This window comes from Elgaria multicarinata, chromosome 3 (assembly GCF_023053635.1).
Source record: "Elgaria multicarinata webbii isolate HBS135686 ecotype San Diego chromosome 3, rElgMul1.1.pri, whole genome shotgun sequence".
In the NCBI taxonomy this organism is placed as follows: Eukaryota; Metazoa; Chordata; class Lepidosauria; order Squamata; family Anguidae; genus Elgaria; species Elgaria multicarinata.
The window spans coordinates 30,660,257-30,666,256 of record NC_086173.1 but is presented as its reverse complement, the minus strand read 5'-3'; the positions used below and the strand labels follow the sequence as shown (position 1 = coordinate 30,666,256).

Genomic DNA, 6,000 nt, shown 5'->3' with positions numbered 1-6,000 from the left:
GGCTCCGGGGGTGCCTATTTTTAGCCCCATTGATGGCTGGGATTCCGACGACGTCAATGGAGCCCGGCGTTGACGTCACGGAGGCTCCTTCCTGGCCGGGGCGGCGCTTGCAGAAAATAAAGCGGCAGGCCGATGGCGAGAACGGCCCCAGCGAAGGCGTGGGGGGCGGGAGGCGGCAGCAGAGACGGGGCTCAGCCGCTCCCCGCGGGCGAGTGGGTCGCTGGCGGGAGAGCAGGTAGGCCGGGGCTGACAATGGCTCGGGAGGCCCTCGCCCGGATCCCGCCGCCGGGCTGCTTGCCCTGGAGAATTCGCCGAGGGACAGGGAGTGGAGGCAGAGGAGCATGAGCGGTCAGCAGGTGAGCTGATGGGGGTCTTTCCCCCTGCCCTCGGGCTTACCGCGTGATCGCGTGCAGGCCTACTCTGAAGTAAGTCTCACGGAGTCCAGTGGGGCTTACTCCCAGGTAACCAGGGATGTCGCCTCGGTTTCTCTTGGGTCTTGCTGGAAAGTCCTCCCACTCTCTTTCAGATGAGGGAGGGTATTGGATACAGGGCTTTTCCTCTGATTCGTATCGAGGTCGTGATCTTTCTCAACTTGTTGGAGAGAAAATAGGGGTTAAATTGGGGAGGTCTTGGGACGCACGCGCCAACCTCATATGTCGTAGGCTGCAATCCTGTGGGTATTTTCTTGGGAGAAAAGCTACAGTGGGTTCAATTAATTGACTAAACATCCGTAGAGAGGATCAGGGTGCTATATATGGTATTTATGGGTTTGTCCAGACGAGGCTTTTATTGTGCCATAGCCCCGCCTCATTTATGGGATTTTACAGGGGGGGGGGTGGATCGTTTTCCACTCGTAACCCTCCCTGGTTTTCCTACTGCTTCTTTCGTGTTTTTTTTTCCTTACTGCAGAAAATCCCTTAAAAGACGAAAAATCAGAATAGTTGCACAATGCCTTCTGATTGGTAGCACTAGGAACTCTCTATCTGGAAGAACCCCCATCTCTGGATTCTAATGGGGATCTCGCACCCAGGACTCTCTTTCATTCTTGGAACTGTGGGGCTTGGCCCCACAACTGACTATTCATTTCAGTTCTGTATGGAAGACTGTGGGCTAGATGCTATTCAAAAGGCTTTTTCTGTTCTGCAGACGCGGTCCCGCTTCTGTCTCACTTTACTTTCTCCCTGGAATCTGCAAACCCCGGGTTACTTCGGGTCTTGCAAGAAGTTTCCAAGATTGTTCTAGTCAGAACGGAAGTGCTTTTCCTCCCACTCCTGAAAGTGAGTTTAATTGCAAATTGAGATCTGAAAGTACACTTGGTCTGTAGCGCTTTCATCCAATTTGCTACTATTTTGTTCCCACTTTGGCACAAGCTTTTAAAATTTAAATACATGCTGGGTGACCAGGAGCTGGACCCATTGCTATTGTAGACTGCATACTCTGAATGCAATTGAATAGTGTGTAAATGACTAAATGTGTTTGGGGTGAAGCTGATTAGGGGTGTGGAACATGTGGCCTTCCAGATGTTGATGGGCTGCAATTTCCATCAGCCTTAGCCAGCATAGCTAAAGGTGAATAATAAAATAATAATAATAATTTATTTGTTACCCGCCTCTCCTTCCAGATCAAGGCAGGGTACAACACAAATGCAAACACCATAAAATACATATAATTGATTTAAACATTTAAAACTAATACATTGTTAAAAGCAGCACATTATTAAAAGCCTTTTAAGGATGATGGGAGTTGCAGTCCAATGATAGCTAGAGTGCTGCATGTTCCCCCTCTCTGTCCTGGATCAGAATTTTCATTAACTATGTTCATGTATCATCTCGGAGACCCTCTTATGTCGGATAGTCCAGGGATTGTAACACATGAAAGTACTTCAGAGGTGTGCTAGGTGCGAATGCAGGAAGGTTGGCTTAAAGCAGCTCTTGTTCAACCTGATCCTCCACTTCTCTGCTCAGAAATACACTCTCACTGGGTTTAATGGAATTACTCTCGAATATGTATGTATGGGGAGGGACTAACCTACCCACGCAGTCTTAAGTATGTTTAATTGCAAGTAAGTCACACTGAGTTCAATAGGACTTGCTCCACAGTCTGAAGGCTCAGGATTTTTAATCTTGGATGTCAGTAACCATGCTAGGAGGACAGTTAAATCTTTGCTTGGCTGGCAAGCAAGAAGCAATTTAGATTCTACTATTCTATGATTCTATACAACAATGGAACCAGTTACCTAGGGAGGTTGTGGGCTCTCCCACACTAGAGGCATTCAAGAGGCAGCTGGACAACCATCTGTCAGGAATGCTTTAAGGTAGATTCCTGCAATGAGCAAGGGGTTGGACTCAATGGCCTTATAGGCCCCTTCCAACTCTACTATTCTATGATTCTATGTTCATTTCAATCTGCTTCTCTTGCTGGAGTGACAGTACCAGTTGCCAAATAGAAGTATTCATTGATGACCTAATAAAGCCTAGGCAATGTTTCAAACGATATTTTTTTAAAAAATTTTTTGATGTAGCTGTGCCCAGCAGGATAAGCTATTGTTTGCTCTGTGAATCACATTGGTGTGTTTAGGATGTAGGTAGAGTTGAGTGTGTTATACACATTTGTGAACCGCCCAGAGAGCTTTGGCTGTTGGGCGGTATAAAAATGTAATAAATAAATAAATAAATTTGCAGTTTCATTAGGTAAGCATGGAGTGTGGTATCTGTCAGAGAATAACTTGCCTTTCTTTAGTTATATAAAAAAGCAACTCTCTAGCCATTGTGGCTGTGAAACTGAGCTTGAAACTATGTGGGCAGTATCCAATGGAATGCTTAAGCCAAAGTTAGGGCTTACAAGCAGCCTTTTGCCCTTAAAGCTGGCCTAGGAATATTCTAAATAAAACAATATTCAGTACCTTAATTGTTGAACGTAGCACAATTTGTGCACATTTTATTCATTGGTCAACTTCATAATATTATAGAGCATTTATTTATTTATATTTATATACTGCCCCATAGCCGAAGCTCTCTGGTCGATTTACAAAATTTAAAAACAATGAACATTAAAACAGATATACAAAATTTTAAACCACTAAAAGTATAAAAACAAAAATATCCATTTAAAACAACTATTGTCAGGTCAGTTATAGAATCAGCATATGCTGTTAAATGCTTCCTTGGGTGCTTTCGCATGGAAAGATGGGCTATAAATTCAAGTAAATGAATAAATAACTCAACTTCTGCCACCCATGTTTAGTGTGAAATATAGACAGCCTTAGATATTGGCTTTGGAACATTAAGAGGTTAGCAAGAAGTTACATGATGGCGCCTCTGTGGAACCTCAGGCTGCAGCTATTCCTTTCACCCCATATTTTGAGACCAAAGGGTTAGCCTAGAGAGAATGCCTTTTGTTGGGCAGGACAATTATTTAGCTCAAAGCAAGGGTGGTAGTGGTGTGCTGCTGCTTCTATAGAGCCCCCCCCCAATTAAATTTCCTTACCAAACATCTGACACACACCCCTCCTTGCTCTTCTCAACCAAGAGGGTTGCTACATTCATGATTTCCAGAGGGTAGCTGTATTAGCCTACTGCAGCAAAAGCAACATGTTTCATGTTTTCAAGGTGCCCCAAGATGCTTTGTTGTTTTTGCTACATTCATAGAATAGTAGAGTTGGAAGGGGCCTATAAGGCCATCAAGTCCAACCCCCTGCTCAATGCAGGAATCAACCTTAAAGCAGATGGCTGTCCAGCTGCCTCTTGAAGACCTCTAGTGTGGGAGAGCCCACGACCTCCCTAGGTAACTGGTTCCATTGTCATATTGCCAATTGACTGCCTCCAAGTCGTATGGATACAGATCATTACCAGAGTGTGTGTAAATTTTCCCTGTTTAAAATTCAGACTCTAAAAATGTCTTGAAGCATTCATTTTCCAGCTTCATTGGCTGCCAGTCCTGGTCCGGGCCAGATTCAAAGTGCTGGTATTAACATTTAAAGCTCTAAACGGCTTGGGGCCAGGCTATCTGAAGGAACGCCTCCTCCCATATGTACCTGCCCGGACCCTAAGGTCATCCTCAGGGGTCCTTCTCCGTGAGCCCCTGCCAAAGGAAGTGAGGCAGGTGGCTACCTGGAGAAGGGCCTTCTCTGCTGTGGCACCCCGGCTGTGGAATGAGCTCCCTAAGGAGGTTCGTTTGGCACCTACATTATATGCTTTCAGACGCCGGGTGAAGACCTTTTTATTCTCCCAGCATTTTAAAAGTCTATAAATAAATTTTAACTTGGTGTTTTAAATTTATAATTTTGCATTGCTGCTGTTTTTATCTGGTTGAGCTTTTATATTGTATTTTATATTATGGTTTTATGCTGTTGTTTTATACTTTGAATGGTTTTAATTTTTGTGAACCGCCCAGAGAGCTCCAGCTATTGGGCGGTATAGAAATGTAATAAATAAATAAATGTTGGGCAAGTGGCACTTTGACGGTGCTAAAATGTGTGTGAATTCCCTTTCTGGAGTTTTGCCTTCAGTTCTGGCAAAAGAAACTCTCTCTTATAACTGTGCTGACACTGCTGGAAGAACATAGACACTGTTTACTTGGCCGCATCAGATTTTTGGCCTCAGCCAGACTGGGGCTCCCAAGTTCTCTCTCCAGCTGTAGCCAGGAAGTGTCATTCAGGAGGTTCGTGGAGGATAGGAGGGGAAGATTCCTGGTTCAGAAGGGATTCCCCACATGGCCTATATATGGCCGTTGGTGTGTACTTTCAAGATCTGCTGACGTGAGTCAGTGCCCATCCAGCTGCTGACGTCCAGTGAAGGGTGGGACACCCCTTTACGCTTTCTCTGACGCTCCTGTGGGCTTGGCTTCCTCTTAAACACAAACATGCGTGCGTTGAGCGTGCGGCCTGCCAAACCTTGCTAGCAGTTCCTGGCCGGGGCCCTGATGATTGGAACCGGCTGTGGGGCTGCTGCCCTCCACCACGGCTGGCAAGCGACCAAATGGCTCCTGCACAAGGTGCTCACTGCACCTGCAGCTTTGTTTTGAAAAGGCAAAGAGAGAGAGAGAGAGCGGGGAAGGCGAGTCAGATTCCAAGCTGATCAAAGGAAACTCTTCTTTCATGCTGGCAAATAGCTAACCTATGGAACTTTCTGTTACTAGGACAAGAATGTAGCAAGAATTCTTTTGAGGTGGGGGAGAAAAAAAAACCCTGGAAATAATTGTAGCTGCAATGTTCTGGGCAAAACAGATGTTCTTGCTTATACAGAGGGCTACATTTCTGTCTGGAATGGGATGTAAATCCATCTTCCCCTTGACCCCAAATAATTTTATAAAACTTTAGTTGCTTTTCTGTTGACTAATCACTTTGAGTATTGCAAAGAGAAATGGCCCAAAGCAATACAAGCAATTGAAATAGTGGATTAAAGCAGATTTCCCCAACCTGGGGCCTTTCAGATGTGTTGGACTACAAGTCCCATGATCCCAAGCCATTGGCCATGCTGGAGGGAGTTGTAGTCCAACACATCTAGAGGGCTGGATTAAAGCAATAGACTAGAAAAAACGAGATGAGAGGGAGAACTAGTTACACTTAAATAAATAGGATATTATTGGGCTGAATAAAACTAGTTAAAGGTGTCATTCTCCAACCTCCCAAAAGATGCCCAGAGCATTTTCTGCCCTGCCCAAAGATGTATTGGTGATATATGACATATACCTCCTGTATCAGAGGCAATATGCCTTTGTATGCCAGTTGATGGAAAACATTTATTTTTTATTATTATTATTATTTATTTATATAGCACCATCGATGTACATGGTGCTGCACAGACCACACAGTAAATAGCAAGACCCTGCCGCGTAGGCTTACAATCTAATAAAGTTGTAGTAAACAATAAGGAGGGAAAGAGAATGCAAACAGGCACGGGGAAGTGTAAACAGGCACCGGGTAGGGTGAAGCTAACAGTATAGAGTCAGAACAAACTCAATGTTTAAAAGCTATAGGGAAAAGAAAAGTTTTTAGCTGAG

The 6,000-nt window shown here is 44.6% G+C and overlaps 1 protein-coding gene across 1 annotated transcript in view; it reads left to right on the top strand.

Moving 5' to 3' along the window:
• Positions 1-234: 234 nt before the first annotated feature.
• NR4A1 (nuclear receptor subfamily 4 group A member 1) overlaps positions 235-6,000 on the top strand; it is a 43,469-nt gene continuing 37,703 nt past the window's right edge. Inside the window, exon 1 of the mRNA XM_063119852.1 lies at positions 235-356. The gene's annotated coding sequence lies outside the window, so the exon portion shown is untranslated. The remainder of the gene's footprint in view (positions 357-6,000) is intronic.